The sequence below is a fragment of the Zalophus californianus genome, chromosome 10, assembly GCF_009762305.2.
Source record: "Zalophus californianus isolate mZalCal1 chromosome 10, mZalCal1.pri.v2, whole genome shotgun sequence".
NCBI classification, from domain to species: domain Eukaryota; kingdom Metazoa; phylum Chordata; class Mammalia; order Carnivora; family Otariidae; genus Zalophus; species Zalophus californianus.
The window spans coordinates 11,007,321-11,027,372 of record NC_045604.1 but is presented as its reverse complement, the minus strand read 5'-3'; positions in this window follow the sequence as shown (position 1 = coordinate 11,027,372).

The following is a 20,052-nucleotide window of genomic DNA, read 5'->3' as shown; positions in this document are numbered from 1 at the left end:
AGGCAGTCATGAGGCAGAGGGGACAGCAGCAAGGAGAGCAGAGCCAGCAAGTCCTGTTGGGGAAAAAGGAATGCACAGCTCTCCCCCTAGGGAAGAAGCTGAGGGGGGACCTCTGGTAGGCAGCAGCTAGCCCAGTGCAGAGTGTGCTTGCTCAAAGCAGAAAGTATGCGAGAGCTGGGCCCAGAGGTGGGGACAGTGATAAGCCCAGGAAAAGTCTTGGACTGTGGAATGCTCTGCTCTGGAAGTCAGGAGGGCAGAGGAGGGGAAGGGGTAAAAGGAATCCCCAGGGAAGAAGGCTGTCCAGAGGCATGGCCTGTCCATCAGATGCGAGTATGTCTCGGGGCAGGTGCCCCAGGAGGAGCCAAGGCCTTCCACTCACGGCTGCCCACATGGAAGTTATTTCTGGTTCTTAATCTCGAAGCTGGTAGGAAGGAAGCAAGGAGTCAATGTGCAATTTGGGAAACCTCTTTTGTTCAAAGGGCCCATTTGATTAAGTCAGATATCACATTAATCCAGCCAAGAAACCACTTGAGTTGTTTTAAACAAATAGATTTGCCGCCTAATTACTACATTGAGCACTGATCAACTTAGCAAGTAAATAAGGCATATAGATCTGGCATTAGATAATGCCAGCCCTGTTACCCCTACTACTGCTGCTAGTACCAGTAATTATGAGTAATAGTATTATTGTTGCCGTATTTCATTTTATTACTCTGGCAGGTTCCATTTATTGGGCACCTTCTAGCTGCCAGGCATACTTCTAGAAGCTTTACATCCTTACTTGCTAATAATACTCAGTAAACTCTAGCAGTAAATACTACTTGCCCTGTTACGTGCAGTCTCCAAGGCTTCTTATCTAGGACAGATGCTTTTGTAGATTGTACCTGGGAACCCAGGAAAGAAGGCTTGTCAGCTCAAAGGAACTCTAGGAACCCCATATGCCCTTCATGAACTAGGTGTTCTTTTAATACCTTAATTATCATTCCCTAGCCTTGTATGTGGGGCTGAGATGCTAAAGGGGGCTGAGATTGTAAAGCTGGCATTTGTGAGGGGCCAAGACTTCCTCTCGGTATCCATCCAGTCAATGCCCCCTTACTCCCTCTGCTGGGGCGGGGCGGGGGGGTTGGTGAGGGGAATTAATCCTCACCAGAGTGAAGAGTCAGCACCAATGAAATGCTTTATTTTTAATTAAATCACCAGTGACTTTTGATTCACGCCAGAAACAAATGTGTGGATAAAAGATGATATTACAGGGGGGTAGGGGGATGGGTTAGCCTGGTGATGGGTATTAAAGAGGGCATGTTCTGCATGGAGCACTGGGTGTTATACGCAAACGATGAATCATGGAACACTACATCAAAAACTAATGATGTAATGTATGGTGATTAACATAACATAGTAATAAAAAATATTAAAAAAAAGATGATATTACAGACCAAAACGACTAGGGTCCTGCCTGTGTCCTCCTCAGAGGTGTTAGCACAGCCACAGTGACCTCACCTCTCAATTCTCGGGAACTCTTCAATGATCTGATGGCAAATAAAAATATGTAAGAGTTTTTAACCAGAAATCTTATGACCTCCTTGTCCACCCACATGCCACCCAGAAATCAGCTTCCCTTTTCCCCATTCTGTCTTATATCAGACATCAGCTCTGCTTCAAAGATCAAAATATGATATTTTATTAGCCCATATTGTGTTTTATGTAAGATGTCTGTCATAACAGAACTACTCTTATTATTAAAGAAGTTAAGAAAATAAGAGAAATTCACTTTTAGAATCAAGTCATGCTACCATATTTTTGTTCTTCATATTTCTTGAAAAAATATATGCCTTATCAAGTCATCTTTATTAGAGGACTCAAGGGGCGCTGGCGTGCCTCAGTCAGTTAAGCGTCCAACTCTTGGCTCAGGTCCTGATCTCACAGTTGTGGGATCGAGCCCTACATTGGGCTCCATGCTCAGTGGGGAGTCTGCTTCAGATTCTCTCTCCCTCTCACTCACACACTCTTTCTCTCAAATAAATAAATAAAATATTTTAAAAATGTTTATTAGAGCACTCTAGCCCTCGCTCTCTTCCCCACCATGGCCCCCACCCCCTCTGCTCAGGGACCTTGTCAACTGCACACTCTGCTCGCCTGATGGTTTTGCCCTCACTCTTACGTTTATGGTCTGATTGCCTGTGTTCTGATAGAACAGGGTAGGACAGTTGTATATATGAATATATGTACACACACATATATGCACGCAGGTATAAATACACATACACATATATATACGTGCATACCTATATATAATCAGTAAACCATGTCTACTTACTACCATTGTTGGGCACCTACTATGTAGAGGGATAGGGTCCTGAAATGAACCATAAAGGAATGGAAGCACCCTGAGAACAAGGGAGTTGTCTTCCTGTATACACAGTATATGTGCTTCATTGTTGCCTGAGTCCGTTGTCCTGTCTGCCACAGCAGACATGAAATAAACTGCTGTTTACTAATGAATGCAAAAGACTAAGGAAGGGAGAGGAGGAAGGGAGATGTGATCCTCGGTGTGTACCTTCAGGAGCCAATACACTTGACTTTTAACACCGACGAGGCTCTAGCCACATGAAGGAGCCTCTTGCTTCTACCATCTCCACACTATTCCAGGTCTGGGGTCAGGGGTCCCCGAGGCTAAATGAATGGAGTAAGAGCAAGGAAATTCACTCATTCAGCACTTTGCTCATAAATTCTCCCAGCCACTGGTTGGACCAAATGTCATTTGACCAGTGCACTGTTTTAACGTCCTTTCCCAAACCTGAGCCAGTTTTACAAAGCTAAAAACCAGATTGTGTTCTACCAGAATAACAAGTTCAATGGAAAGCACCTAGGTAGAAACTTCTGCTTACATTCAATTATTCAAACAGAATAAGGCAAAACAAATTTAACACTTGCTTGACTGAACTTGATTTTTAAAAGTGTGTGAGGTGTGTGTTTAGAGAGACAATGTTGGTCCACAGCATATGCTGAGCACCTCCTGCTTGCAGAAGCTAGTGTGGCTGCCTGAAGAAGATATCACCCAAAGAGAAGACAAATGCAAGACACAATTGCACAGTTGGGCAAAAAGACACACTCACAGGGACGTCTGGGTGGCTCAGTCAGTTAAGTATCAGCCTTCCGCTCAGGTCATGATCCCAAAATCCTGGGATCCAGCCCCACATTGGGCTCCCTGCTCAACGGGGAGTCTGCTTCTCCCTCTGCCCCTCCCCCACCACTCTCTCTCTCTCTCAAAAAAAAGACACACTCTTAGACAATGTCCCATATTTTTATGCTACAGCATTCTATGGTGAGGCCAGGAAAGAAAGGATAGAAGAGCTACAGTAGAAATGGGAGAAGAAAAGGCTTGAAGAACCGAGATTTACAGAGTCCAGTCCCAGACCTGTAAGTTATATTGAAGCCACTTCGTGGAGGACAGGCACATAGTCAGAGTGGAAAGGACATGGCACCGTGTCCAGAGGCTGGTGTTCCAGCCATGCCTCAGCCTCTGGACAGCTTTGTGAGTTTTGGCCAGCCACGTAAACTCTACAACACACAATTTCCTCACCTACAGAGAGGGGTCATCTTGGTGTTTCCTTCCAGCACTAATATTCTAAGATGGTTGTTTATCTTGTTTTAGAATATTTGTCCTGACCTCCCCAGCTAGAAAGTTCCAGAATTTAATGATACTTGTTTCCTTATGTCCAATTGGAATCTCCCCTCCTGCACTTTGAACTCACTTCTTTAGCCTTGTCCTTCGTAGAGTTATAGCAGAATAGGCACTTACATGATGATGAGCCACAATATGTTTAAAAAAAAAAACTTAATTTTCATTAAAATAAACACATGCTTGTTGTGTAAATACTTGGAAATATAGGCGAAGGTAGAAAATAAAATAATCACTGCTTACCATCCCACCCTGAGAGCTAATCACTGCTCATATGTATTCCCTTCCATATTTTTCTTTCTTTTTTCTTTTTTTAGTGTGGGACCATATGCCAAACATACTTTTGTACTCTGATTTTTTAAAAAATTATCATATCTCATGAGCATATTCTTTGTCATTAAAAATTATTTAAATGCAGGGGCGCCTGGGTGGCTCAGTCAGTTAAGCGTCTGCCTTCGGCTCAGATCTTGATCTCAGGGTCCTGGGATCGAGTCCCTGCTCAGCAGGAAGCCTGCTTCTCCCTCTCCCACGCCCCCTGCTTGTGTTCCCTCTCTCGCTGTGTCTCTCTCTGTCAAATAAATAAATAAATAATCTTTTAAAAAATTATTTAAATGCATAAATCATGTTAAAGATGGTTTAATATTCTATTATATGAAACATATGAAGTCCATTATTACACTTTTGCTGTTGTTATTTGTGATTCCAGTTGCTTCAAACTAATATTTTTACCAAACTAATACAAACATATATATAAAAAATTAAAGGTTAAATATAAAACTTTTTAGGAAAAGACAGCAGACCCTTCCTGACTCTAGAGCACTAATCCCAATGAGAGACTTTTCTGACCTTTGACTGTGTTCTTATATGATTATCTCCATGCTTCAACATTATGTGCTTCTTTCCTCACTCTCAATTCATGAAGTTTTTGGCCAAAATGGGTGACCGTGTATGATGGCAGCTGAGGATTTAACACTCTTACCCCAATGGCTTCCACCAACTCTCCTCTTGCAATTCTCCCATTAGAATAAAATCACAATTTTTGGTTAAATCAAGAGTCAGCATGGATATTATTATGATTTTAAAAATATTCTTCTCTGCTGAGACAAGGAATACACTGTGATTAAATTTATTTTTTTCCACGTACATTTTATTTGTATATGCTTGCTAACTGGATATTTTTGGTTTTGTTGTTTGGTCCATTTTCTATGGACATACCATGTTTTTTTCCCACATTTGCTTGAAACTTCCAACATTTCTAAAAACATCAAATAATCTATGAGTTCTGTTTGTTTTCCCTGAAAACATCCTGCTCGGAGCCCCTTATTATCCTGTTCTGTGTCATGATTGCTTAAAGGCCGGGGGCACATCTGTTGTCCAGATATTTATCATGGCACTCATCCCTTTGCCTCCCTTGTGTTCTGTTTCTCTTGTTTGTTTAGTTACTCATTATTTATTTTTATTTTATTTACTTATGTTTTTATTTATGTGTTTATATTTGTGTATACATTTTTGGTTTTCATGCCTCACTCTTTCTTATTTTACTCCTTTGTTTAGATGAAGCATATCTTCCAGTAGCTTTTGGAGAAAAAGTGCATGAAAGGTATAATTCTGAGTCTTGGCACCTGTGAAGATGTATGTTTTTTCATCACCAGCATGATTGGTTGATAGTTTGGCTGGGTATAGCATTGTATGTTGAAAATCCTCCATAACTTTGAAGACGTTGCTCCACTGTCTTCTAGCTACCTTTTTGCTTTTAAGCAGTCCAATGCCATTCTAATTCCAGAATTTACACATGACACATTTATTCCCTTCTCTGGAAGTTTTTGGAGCCTTCTCTTTATTAATGGCATTTTGAAATTTCATGATGATCTGCCTTGAAGTGATTTATCTATTAATTTATACATTCATTCATTCATTTAGTTAGCTAGTTGGTGAGCCCATGTATTATTGAAATCTATGTTCTTTAGTCTTGAATTATTTTTAAAAATACTAACTCTGATAATTTATTCCCTTTTATTTAAAAAAATCTTTGCCAATATGAACAATGAAATACAGCAACTATTTTAATTAGATTTCTTTATAACTAATGAGTTTGTAATTTTAAAATTTGCTGTTATTTTTTATTACACAAATAATACATGCATTTTTCATCTTGCATACAATTTGAACAATAGAGAAATATACAAGCTGTGAAAGTCTTCCTCCCTCTTGCCTACATTCTTACTCTCCCTAAAATAACCACAGCTAAGATTAAGCTGTATATCTTTCAGCCACTGCTCTTTTTACATGTACATAAATATACATTTGTATGTACATATACATATAGTCTACATATTTTTGAAGGGATTATTTAAAATATATGAATGGAATCATACTATACTTCTAATTTTGCAAGTGGGCTTTTTTTTCACATATCAATGAGGCCTGGATAATTTTCCATAACTGTATGTATATATTTCATGGTATATAACACCACACTGATTTATTCAAACATATATCTATTTAAATGTTTCCATTTTTCTTAATGATGTTTAAGAGCTGGTTATTTATTAAAGTGTTAACCTTTTAAAATAACACTTTACCATAAACAGTCATATTATTTGATGGAATTTGTTACAAAGCCCTTAGGCTGACTTGCTAGTCTGGACTATGAATCAAATTCGGTGGCCCTCCTACAGCTCACTGAGAGAGAGGGGAGAAATCAAAGATATGAGGAGAGAGGCAGCAAAAAAAAAAAATAAAAATAAGTATTCTGGTTTACATGTAGCTCAGACTTACCTTCCAGAAATTGTACTGTGCCCTGGGGCATGTCTCTGTTCTATTGAGAAGGAGGCTTGTCACAATCTTAACCCTGCTTCACTGGGGATGGATGATTCTGAATCTTTGGCTATTCGATGATGTCCCACCCCCAGCAAAGAGGTAATAAATAGAGCCATAATAATGGTAATAACATTTGTATAGCACTTTAAGGTAACAGACTTTCTAAATGCACTACTTCATTTGCTGTGCATGGTGCATAATAGCAACCATGCAATTTGTCCTCATGGCTCCCGTCAGCCACATATTTGTTCATGCTCAGAGTCTGGAACTGTGTGAGCTAACTTTCCAGTCAGGCAGGCCTGGATTAACAAATTCCTCCTTGTTATTCCACTAAATAGCTCATGACTTGGGGCCACAGCTCAGTCTACCTTAGTCTCAGTTTCCTGAGTTAGCATGCAATACTATGTAGCATTGTTGCTTTGGTTGAATAATATTATAAAAGTAAAGTTTCTAGCACAGGGCTCACATCTTTTAAGCATGCAATAACAGAGCTCTGTTTTCCCTCTTTCCCAATCCAAATATCTGGGGAAAAAAATAAACATATTTCTTTTTCTCTAGTTGTTCTAGGGATTTGCTTCTGTAAAAAAAAAAAAAAAAATGCTAATGATGCCTTAGAAACTATACTCATTTTGCCAGGCCAGATGGGGAGCAGGAGCAGAAGACAGAAGTCATCAAGAAGTGGCAGGAGGGTGTAATGTGGAGAATGTATTGGTATGAGGGAAAGTGAATGGTGCCCATTTAAATGCAGAATACTCTGTGTTCAGGTAGTAAGGCTTCTGGGTATCAAAACTGATTCAGCAATTAGTAAACATAGACTCATAACATCTTCCACATTGATGAACTCCAAATTTTAAACGCAGACACCTGTAATTAAGGGTTTGGGTGACATGGTTCCAACACAGCCTCATTTAAGAACTGCTTGGCTGTAAACAGTCTTTGGATGCTGGGGCTTGGTACTCTCAGAACCTCATCCCAGTAGGTAGGAGTGATTCAGAAGAGATGACTCAGGTAATTTGTAGCAACAGCAATAATAACCTGCTGGAATTTTTTTCCCCCTCTACCCACTAACCTCCTGACCCTTTCCTGTGTTCTCTGCCCTTCTTTCAAAGTATTATAGGACCTGACTCCATGGGGGGACCAAACAAAGAATAATTGAGATAACACTGTATCTGAAATAACCAGCCCTCAAGTGTACAAGGAATGGAATAATGATTGGCAGGATCTGGTAATCTTGGAAAACATCTTTGCTGTTGTGAACTATTCTTTAACATTATTTGATGATATTGGTTTATGATTATTTCCAGCTGGAGAGTCAAGTCCAATTATGGTCTGACTAAAAAGGCCAAGAAAAAAAAAAGGCTGCCTATATTGATCTTCAGGGATAAAAGCCAAGTGTGTATACTAGTAATTATTTTTTTTTTTAAGTAGGCTCCACACTGGGCATGGAGCCCAAGTCGGGGCTTGAACTCACAACCCTGAGATCAACAAACTGAGCCACGTAGGCACTCCCACACAAGTAATTTTCAACGATCTATTGATATACTTGAAAGATAACAATGATGATTCCATTTAATACGTTAAATTCAAAGAAACAGAGCTGGAATATTAGCTAAGTTTTATTGATTATTAGACACAGAAGGTGGCATTAAGTGCTCAATTTTCTCCCTCTTGCTCTAGAAAAAAAATGTCATAATCAAATCAACTTTCTTTCGAATAGGAGTTTTTCTATCGGGAGGCAATACATAATGATTAAATGAGTTCATAAGCTTCAGTGATTATGGATTTGGGTTTTTCTGAAGAAAATAACATGGCTGACAAGACCTCATTAAATAAACTCATTATCAATCTGCTATTCCATGACCAAAAAAAAATAGCTTTATTGGAAAATAATGACAAAACATTTCTCAAGGCAGTTCTAATTCTTGTTTGCTGTTTTTGTGCTTGAAAAATATTTGCTTAATCTCATGAATTATGGTATAAAAACTCAGCTTACAATAGTTTTTAGATGCTATTTAGCATACCTGGATTCCATTTATCTTGGAAAAGGTACACAAATGTATTCACCTTTGCTTAACTCACTTCCCTTTTTTTTTACTCTTTCCTATCTCACTAGGGTAAAAAACATGAGCAGCACTTTCTCTTGTGCTTCTTATGTCTGGGTCCTTGACAGGGCTTTTCAAGCTCATGTAATCTGGGTATTTGTCTGCTGTATTTTTTATTTGATAATTCATTCCCCTTGTTCTTCCCCAATCTTTTGTTGTGGGACTTCCTGTTAGTGAAACTTTATACTTTTCCTCTCCTATTTTTCTTTCTCGTTCATTTTGTGGTATATTTTTTTAAAGACTTGTTTATTCATTTTTACAGAGAGAGAGAGAACGTGAGCAGGGTGAGGGGCTGAGGGAGTGGGAGAGAGAATCCCAAGCAGACTCATCGCTGAGTGTGGAGCCTCACATGGGGCTTGATCTCAGGACCCTGAGATCATCACTTGAGCCAAAACCAAGAGTCAGATGTTTAACCGACTGTGCCACCCAGGTGCCTCCATTTTGTGATATATTTTATTAGCATCCTCTTTCAACTGCTCCATTGATTATATAAGTTTTTTCTGTTCTCACCTTCTCTCTCTTATGCTGTTTTCTTTTTTTCAATAGCATCTCTTTTTTCATGAATGCACTATCTAATCTCTCTGAGGCTATTATCATAACTTTTTGAAATTTTATCTCTCTCCCTCATTTTCTTCATTTCTTCCCAATTTTTTTGTTTCTTTTCTTCCTGCTTTCTTGTTTTGGTATTTGTTTCAACACTGCATGCTTCCTCAACATGCCTGCTGATTCCTCATTCTCTGTTTGCACTTAAAAACCAAGCACTAAAAATCAGATTGGGACCATAAGCAAAGTTAAAAGGAAAATTCCAAACCAGAGAAAGTATTTGTTATATATGACAGAATAATGTTCAATGTTTATGTTTCTAAAGAGCATGAACAAATCAATAAGAAAAGATAACTATTTCAATAAAAATGGATAAATGTCATGGGCAATTAATTTGCAAAATGTAGTTATCTAGAAACATTTAAAAGTGCTTAACTGATAATCAAATATAAACTAAAACAACAAGATGCCATTTTTAGCACTAAATTATCTTTTTTTTTTGAGTTGTAATTCTAAACGTTGGAAAGGATGGGAAAAAGATACTCTCATACATTGGTGGTAGGACTATAAATTGGTGAATTTTTTCAGGGTAACAATTAAGTTGTATGTATTAAGGCTCTGAAAAAAAGTGTACCTTTTGAGCCAGCAATTCTACTTCTAATAATCTTAAGGGAATAAGCAGTCAAGTTTGCAAAGATCTATGTAGAGTCCACTGTTGTTTATTATAGTGAGAAATGGACACAATAAGTGTTAAACATTAAAGGATTAACAAGATGAATTATTGTTACACTTATCTGAGGAATACTACTCAGCTGTGAGGAATATGTTACTGTAATTTATTTATTGACAAGGAAAGATGTTAATGATATATTGTTATATCAAAAAAGTACAATAGAAGACTGTATAAACACGGAGCTCCATTTAAAATGATACTATTTATGATATATACATACACAGAAAAAGCCGAAATGGTTTATATATATAAACTGTGATTATTTCTAGATCGTGGCAATATATGAGTTTTATTTTCTTCTTTATGTTTTTATATATTTTCCAGATTATCTACAATAAACATAATACTCCATGCATAACAAAAATATTTCTTTAAAAGAGAGAGAGAGAGAGAAAAGTGGATTTAAGCCCTGAGAATGTGTGTGTATGTGTGTGTGAGCATTGATTGGGCATTGTTTGCTCATCAGTAGGCTTTGCCATAGAGTAATGAGATAGGAACCGAGTCATTTCACTGGAAAACCCCTTGTACCAGTCTCTGTGAGCATCCCAGTCTTTTTCTACAAAGGTAAATCTTCCATTCTCTTTCTGAGGAAGTATGAGATTAACAGCCAGTATATTCTGGGAGCCGGGCATCTCCCATAATGAATCCTTCACTTGATTGGCCCTGTTTGCAGCCTGGCATTCTCTTCCTAATCTCTGCTGTGCCTGGGTACTCCAGAAGAGTCTTCCAGCCTAAATTTCTCCAGAGAAAAACTTCCTGCTTCCTGCCTGGGTGAAGGAAGTTTAGTGGGCTGCTGGTGAAGAACTGGATGAGGACTGGCATCTCACTACCCCTTATACCGACTTTTAACTGAGCCTCCCATTTCAAGCTCCATCCTTCCTCCAGCCCTCACAATATCTACTGCCTCCAATTCCTACAACTTCCCAGGGTTCCGCAAGTCAGATCCACTTATTTCTTGTGCCTCTCTCCTCCCCATTCTTTTTGGGCTCTAATAAATTAGTTACTAGTCATCCAGCTGTTTTTAGATTTCAAAATTTTGTTGACATTTCTTGTTTGGTGAGGTCCTCTTTCCTGTTCTCTTTCTTCTTATGGATTTGTATCTTTTCTTTTTTCTACTCTCATCTTAATACAATTTCAGAAGAAGCAGAGATAAATATTTGCATTCAATCTGATACATTTAACAGGAAGTCCTGTGGATATTTATGCATTTGCTCCTATTCATAAATAACATTGTGCACAGATGCCTCATATAAGAAGCTTCCAGGGCTTGGGAAGGCAAGTTAATGCTAACTCAGTGAAAAGAAGACACATGATGCCACTTGGATTCACCTGACCTAGCTAGAACTTGGGACATGAAGATTCTTTTCCTTCCCTAATTTATCTAGCCATGACCAGGGATATGCAAAAAACCAAGTGGCAAGCACAATATGCCAATTTCTCTATAATAAAATGTTGTGCTTGGATAGGAAGGAAATTGCAGCTGTTCAGTACAGATGGCAAATAGCTGACTGCTTTTAACAGGAAACAATGAAATATCTAAAGTGAATAGACATATCAAGAAATAGATCTGTGAGCTAAGTTCCTACTTCCCATTTAAAAAATCTGCGAATAGTTAACATTTACTTAGATTTTTTTAAGTGAAAAATTCCCCCAAACCACTGACCCATGTAGAAATTTCCCAAAAGTCAATTCACCAAATACTATCCCCATGTACACTTACACTTGCCTAAAATGGATCGATTTTTCAGGAATAATCTTTGTGCCCTCTGCTTCAAAGTCTTCATTACTACATAGATGATGTAATAAGTACATGTCTACCTGTGTGTAGGTGTGTGTTTGTATGAATACATTTGTTCACTTAGCCTCTAGATCTACAAAATTAAAATTTTTTTGAGGGGGGTGGAGGGAAAGAGGGAGAGGGAAACTTGAGCATGGAGCCCAACTCAGGGCTCGATCTCATAATCCCGAGATCACGACCTGAGCCGAAATCAAGAGTAGGATGTTCAACTGACTGAGCCACCCAGGCATCCCCAAAATTAATTTTGAAAAATTCTTCTGTTTCTCATAGCACCCAACCCTCAGCTATACACATGGTTGGGATTCAATAAATGCTTGCTGATATATTAATGGATTATATTGTTGAAAAGGGATGTTTGACCTCCAACAAGAGTACATCTCAATTTATGAAACATAAACAAGTTCACTGAGGAAAATATTGCTTAACAATTGTCCATTAAATAAGTCAGTTGCAACAGGACACATACTGCATAATTCCACTCATATGAGGTACCTAGAGTAGTCAAATTCATACGGACAGAAAGTAGAATGGTGGGTTCCAGGAGCTGGGAGAAGGGGAAAATGGGAGTTAGGGTCTCATAGATACAGTTGGGGAAGACAAAGAAGGTCATGGAAATGGATGGTGGTAATGGTTTTGTAACAATATCAATTTGACTTAATGCCACAGAACTGCATGCTTAAAAGTAGTTAGAATGGTAAATTTTATGTTATGCATACCTTACCACAAGAAAATAAGAGAACTGTCAGTCACATCATCAATGCCTTGGTGGGTCTTTTACCAGAAACATGTTGAATCCTAGAAAGAGTATCTTGTTTACCACCAAGAGTACCTTGTTTACCTAGAAAGAGTACCTTGTTTACCTAGAAAGAGTACCTTGTTTACCTGTTTACCTTGATTCCAGCCCCCTGAATCTCTAGTTCATTGGATCTGATGCACGGGGATCCGGTAAAGGAAAAATCATATCTGAAAAAAACACAATGAAAACTTACTTCTTACATATTTCATAGAGACTGCTCTCTGCCGATGGGACTCTATCATTTAACCTCTTTGGGGAAGATAAAATTTCCATTGGATATCGTCAGGCTTTGAGAAAGTGCTCACCACTTGAGGTTTCTAGTGAGATCCAATAGAGTGAGCCTGGGTCACATTTGTACAGATGTGTTCAGGCTGGATTGACAGCCGAGCATGGGATACTATGTGAGTAACTAAAGGGAGCAGACTTCAGCTATGGAGCTCCTGTGGTGGAAAACTCTTCTTCCCATGGATTTTTTTCCCCAAGTCTCCAGACATTTCCTTCTTTCTGTATGATTTTGTATCCCTTGGAACATCTCAGCAATGTGATTCATTTACAGACACAATCCTGAGAACCCCCAGATATTTGCTAAGTGGGTTGTAGCAGTTTAGAAGAGCTGGCAATAATGCCCTGAGGTTCTAGAAGTTTCCCCAACTTGGTTTTTGGAAGTCATCCATGAACTGGTCAGACTTGCTCAAGCATTATCTGGGAGGCCACGGTAAACTCTTCTCATCGGGACCTCTACTGAGGTGAGGTGTTTGTGGGGGCTGAGCAGCACTGCTGGGCTGTGTACCCAGTATGGCCTAAAGGAAAATCCGAATTGTGAGCAAGGATGGAAGCAGAAGTTTAAAGTTAGGAAGAGCAGAGCAAGACTCTGCTGGGGAGTCCAAGGTTGTGAGAGAGATGAAGGTGTCAGAGGCACACAGCTGGGTGTCACTGGGGGCAGGGGTGGCTGGTGAGGTAGACACAATGTCTTAAATTTGCTGGGCAAGACCAGACACCAGGGAGCAAAGCAAATTACAGAGATGGTAATCCAAAAGTGCCATGTGGCCACAGAGAGTCACAATATTGATGAAAAGGAGAAAGTTCACTTTCGTTAATCAGATGTGTTATCTACATGATATGAAACCTTTGCCTACATGAAATCTTCAAGTTGTTAATTAAATTTTTCACTTTTCTTCCAGCGATGCAGTGACATGGAGAACCAGCTTGCGAGAGTGCATGGCAAGAAGAGAGAAAATGGTCCTAGAATTTCCGTTTCCAGGATGGTTTTGCCACTTGTTCTTTTTTGGGGTCTCACCTCTGTCCTCTCATCTTCAGGGCTTGATTAACTAAAGGGCACATCCTGGTTTGGCATGGCTGAACTTCCTCCAAGGAGTAACTGCTCCTTGACTAACTCAACTTCCGTCAGCTCAGTCTCCTGCACCATTACTCTGTTGATGTCTTTGCCCTCAGAACACCCTCCCAAACTTCCTTGACTCCGTTAACTTTCTGAGAGCCCAGACATAAGACTCACCCAAGCAGCCTCTTCCTTCCACGGGGAGCTCCAAGAAAAAAACAAGTTTTTGCAAAAAAATAAAGGAACAGGGAGCCATTTCCTCTGCTTGAGGACTGAAAATTTAGCTATCTCATAGCTGAGGGTTAAAAGACTCAAAGACCTCATCCTTCATAACCCTTTGTTTGAAGTCAGTTTGGAGCTGGAGAAAGAAGAAAAATATGAAGAATATCTAATTTCGTGAATCTCATTTTCAAATTCAAATCTCAGATGTTCCCTGAGGCACTGGATTGCCAAGGCAGCACAGTGATGAAAACTTAATAAAAGACCCAGAAAGATCATAGATCACACTGGCCCGTCAGCTGTCATAGGTAAGGGAACAATAATGACATTATTCTAATATTTGGGATGTTCTTGGCTGTGTTTCAGTCTCTGCAATGACACCAAGCTGGACTTCAAACTTCATCACTGTCTGTCATGAGCTCATCCACAGTTACTGGCCATTTCTGCCATGTACCATTCTTTCTTCCTTCTGGTTCTGTTTTAGAAATATGTTCAACCACAAAATCTATGCATGATGATGTCTTTATGTCATGACTTTATGTCATTAATTTTAGTCACTTCCCATCCCGGGCTCTCCTATTTTTCAGCCCATTACCCACACCCACCCCGCTATCCTTTTATAACCGAAGCAGGGATCACATAAATGCCATTCTCTGATTTGCCCATTCCTAAGAATGGAATACAAAGACTTTACAATTAGAACTTTGACTCATTTGACAGCCTCACTTCCTGTCACTGTGGCCCTGCCCTTCTCCGTCCCCAAGCCCCCACCCCCCACCATGCTTTATGCTGGAGCAATCCCAAGCATGAGAGACCCATTTACTTCTCCATGCTTTTCCTGGAACACTCTCTCTTTTTCTCTGCTTGGACAAAGATGACTTGGTCTCCACAACATATGAGTATCCTCCTCTGTGAAGTCTCTCCTAAACTCATGCCAAAATAATTGCTCTACTTACCAGTGATACGGCATCATATTGGAACTGTTTATTGATATGTCTGGGATCTGTTCCTGTTCCCATGACTTTACTCAAAGACACACTAGACTGGGCGCCCCTCACTTTTGCACCCCCCTTTTCTGTTACAGTACTCGGTTCCATGTGCTTAATTAGTGTTAAATAAAGGAAAGAAAGAATGAATAAAAGAAAGTGAGGAAGACAATCTATCCAAGAAGAGAGAGTAAGCAGTCTGCCATCTTCAATGGAGCAAAGTTGGCTTGGTACCACTTACTGTACCCAGGTACTGGAGATGCGCCCCCTCTCTCCTCCTCCAGGAACTCCCACACCACATATTTTGAGAAACCAGTCCATCTTTGCTTTTTTTGCTGGTTGATTTCCTACTAGAAGTTCATTTTCTCATTGTCTCATTGTTCATTTCTCACTGAAATGGAAAGTTGACTTAGAGATGGAAAGAAGTACCTTATATGTGTACATCTGGTGTGACCTCAATTCCTCCTTTATAGTCAGGACTAACAACCTCCTTAAAGGAGACTGGATAACTTCCCACACCTGTCCCCACCTCACTCCCCAAACACACACCCATTCCCAGAGATCCAGGATAGCATGTGTTACTCCTTCCCCAAACTCCACACTCTGGGAAAGTCACAAGGACAAGCTTATCAACATTCTTCTGCCTGCTGCTGGGAGTGTTAATGAGCACAATTCTCTAGAAAGCATTGTAGGAGAATTCATCCAAAGTCTTTGAAACCTTCCACCTGGTTGATCCAGCAATCTCACTTCAGTGATGGGGGAAAATATATATATATCGATGTTAATCCCAGAATTACTTATATTAGAAAACCATTTAAAAGGCAATGGCTAAGTTAATCATGGAGCCTACTTTAGTCAGTAAATATTGTATTGTAGAAAAATATTTAACAGCATTCCTCCAAGTAGCTATGTTAATTTGTTAATGAAGAACCAACAAATGAACAACACCTACCAATGTTTCCATACTCACAACAGTTAATGTAAAAGAATTGGAGACTTTTTCTTCTTGACCCCAGGAATAGCCTCATCCTGAAGTGGGAAAGATAAGCCAGTGCTTAGCTGATTGAAGTCTAAATCTCACAGAGCTGAAACAAGCCTCTCCAGTCACTCCTTCCTACATGTCTGTCTCTACACAGGGACCTGTATGACTCCTTCTGGTGTCTTCTGGCGTGTGCACTCCTCTGCTGGCTCCTCACAGCTCTCTGCCACCTGCTGTTATGTCTTTGAGGCTCCCAAAAGATGAAACACAGGCTTGGTCTTAGCTCACATCCCAGGCAACACCCCCACTTCCAGGAGCCAAGAGATATTGTTGGACCACTGGTTTCCCAACCTTGAACTGGGCTCACACACTCACCCTCTTTTGTCTTCCAGATGAGAGCCTTTATGTTCCACCTCAGGAGCACATGGTATATCTGAGGTGCTGACACCCACTTCTGAATCTTACCACCCAAATGCTTCTACAGTATGAAAATAAAAAACAGGGATAATGAGACAGAGAGAGAGAGAAAGAGAGAGAGAGAGAGAGAGACTAAAAAGAGTCCCCCTCGGCCCTAAGAATGTCCACCCTGTGTCTCAGGTACCATCCCTTAGTGGCTCTTTCCATAACTCTGATGCTCCAAGGTCCTTCTCTGCGGGGGCTGAGTAGAAGAGAAGGGTGAATTGAGATCCATGTGATTCTGAAAATGCTTTCGTCTCCTTCCTGCTCACCCTCCTCCCCACCAGAAATGCTCCAGGTTAATGACAACTGATCACCTAAATGGAGCATGGCATTAAATACAGACACCCCGACCCAACCTGTTCTCTGAAAGAAAAAGTGGCAGTTTTGTTTTCAGTTATTTAAAAGAGGTCAGTGTCACAGGATAATCTTTTGTCTCTTTACTTTCTGTTTTCCGAAGCAGACAGAGCTTGGAAAGCATAGGGTTTTCTGGCCAAAATGACTCTGTCCTTCCCTCACTGTCCCTTGTCCAGCATTTTGGGGATCACTTCAGGTCCTTTGCCTATTGCCCTGTTTTATAGTCATCCCCCTCTCTTCATACAGCACTCCTTAGGGAAGTCTTTCCATGGAGGAAAAACTGACTCTCCGTATGTTTTCTTATCTGGCTCAACTGTCTCTCTGCACCCATTTTCTCCAGCTTAACAGATATTTTGTCACTAGTTTTCTTCATCTGAAACACACCTGCTACCGCTCTGTGACCTGTGTTACCAGACAGGCAGCATCTTTGTGTCTTCGGGCTTTTGGAAATTAAACTAATGACACAGCTGCCTACTTGGCAGGCACTCCTGAGGCTCCAGTGTGCTTCCTTGGCCTCTGTCCTCGAAGGTGAGTAATGGTTGTAATAAAATCATGGAGTCAAGCCTTCCTGTCATGGTGGGGCTCCCAGGGAGCTGGAGCTGTCCAGCCAAGATGCATCTTAAAACATGATTCCTCTCACCAGGAATAGCTTCAGGCTTGAAGCAGAGACAAAGGACCGAGCAAGTCCTTTCAAAGGACACTTGGAGGGAAAAACGTCCAGAGGAAGGGTTTACGAAGTGGTCAAATCCTGACAAAGTCTTCTGTGTGTGCCAGGAATGGATGCTGCTGAGGCAATGGGTGTTGGGGGATACACTAGAACTGAATGTGTGCCTTGTCTTTCCAGAATGGATTCCTAACAGCTATGTCCTCAAGTTATCAGAGGGCAGCAGTATTTCTAGGCTGATGATATTCTCCAGACGGAGCTGAAGGTATGATGGTATGATTCTTCATTCAACAGTAGAGTTAAAAAAATTAATCACAGTGGAATGAAATTACCTTTCCAAAATTTAAGGAAATCCTTTCCCATCTGCCTCCACAAAAGAAAAACAAAAAACAACAAAAACAAAACAAAACCTCACACCCTGGTGTCTCTTTGTCAAGTTTGTACTTCACACTTTTGAGAATTGCAACTTGGTTCTAATATCTCTCCTTCATACTTTCCATGCCCAGTGATGCCCAACTCTGGAAACATAGATACTATGTTGCATCTCTTGGCAGAGCCTCTATTATCTGCAGAGGGAACAACATGATTCTCTTTGTATCTCATTGTCTGAGCGAATCATTTTAGAGCTCAGTATTCTTCAGATCTTCTCCTACTTCAATCATTTCAATTCCTAAATGTTGATCAAGCACTTTCTGTAGGTCAATCATTATGTAGTTGTTATAAAAATCATAAAAATGAGCACATGGTCTTCAGATTCAAGTAGCTCTGAAGTTACTATTTTTATACAAACATATTTATCTAGGCACAAAAAATAATATTAGACACATCCTATTATGACAATAGTAGAAGTATTATAGTGAAGATATTCACTTATTGGAATTTTAAGTGGACATGAATGATGTTTGTAATGAATTACTAATGACTTAACAGTAAAATGAACAAAACTCACCTTTTTGTATATGATATGATTTTGTGTATGATATTATTATAATTATATGTACACATTTGTACACATAGGTACATGGGACAGGAATAATGTTTCAAAAGTTAATATTAGTTAGCTTCTTGTTGTAAGACTTTAGATGATTATTTTACTTCTTATATTTTTCTGTATTTTCAATTTTTTTTAAGTAAACTCTATGCCCAATGTGGGACTTGAACTCACGACCCCGAGATCAAGAGTTGCTCTTGATTTAAGATCAAGATGTTCTACCAACGAAGCCAGCCAGGCACCCCTTGTATTTCTGATTTTTAAAACAATTACATTGATTTTATAATCACATATCAAAGTTAATAACTTTTATTAACTTATTAATTCAGCAGTTAATGAATCAATGATCTGTTAATGTTCTGATTGATGAATACTTATAAAGTTCTTACCATATGCCAGGCAAGGAAACATCCTTTGTGAAAATAAAAAGTCTACTGATCTGATGTCCTGGCTCTCACTGAAAGTTACTTAAAATTCTCATACTCAGAAAGAAATGAAATGAAATGTATTTAACATAGCACAACTGAACCATCATTAGAAGTGAAACCCAAATACATTTGTTTTCAGAAATGGGAAGATTTATCTTTTTAGGTGTAAGAATAATGTGAAAAGCCAGAAAGTCTGTAGAAATATCTGACCCTTTGGAGAGGACAGGTGTAAGGCCTCAACAGTTCCCATATTTGAGGAAGTGTCTCAAGAATGGAGGGCACGTTTTCCATCTCCAGAGAGTAGTTTGTCTCTTATGTAGTGAAGGTAACTGGTAATGAGATTGTAGTTAAGAGCTGATTTGAAATGGAATTTTTATAGAGCCAATTTTTTGGTTGCTTAAAGTTAATTGCTTTGTACCTAATTTAAGTCCCACAGGGAGCAATTCTGATCTCCCCCAGCAAACTTTATCTTAAATGAGGCTGATCTATAATCCTATTACATGTGTCTGGGTGTCTATCAGTAAATACCATGGGATGCAGTAAGTTTTTAAAAGATACTATGTGGTTTTTACATCCTCAAAGGACTTTACTTTTGGCCAGGAAGTGGGTTGTTTTCCTGGAGCTGGGTCAGTTCACTGTACCAAATAAAAGTTATGAGAAGATGGTGAGAGTTATATTAAATTTGCTTACTCAAACAATAGATCCCACTTGCCTGGCAACTTGTAAGAGATATTATGCTGTAAAGGGAATGAATGAAACAGAGGAATAGATGAAACGTGGCATTGAGCATCAAAGGGCATCAGTGTTGCAATAATCGGAAAGAATCCAGATTATTGCCAATTGCAAGCCTACAACAGTGGTTCTCAAAATGTTGTCCCTGGACCAGCACTATCCGCCTTGCTTGTGAACTTAGAAACGCAGATTCCTGTGAACTTAGAAACACAGATTCTTTAGTTCCCATTCCAGATCTATTGAGTCAGAAACTCTGGGTTGGAGCTCAACAGCCCATACTGTACCAAGCCCCCATGTGATCCAGATGCACACCAAAGTTTGAGAAATGTTGAGCCAGAGTATCAGGATTTTGCTGAAACAGAATCCAAGGTGAGAGGTGAGTATGGTCAGGAATAGGAGCTCTTATAAATGTGTCAGATGTTCTCTGATC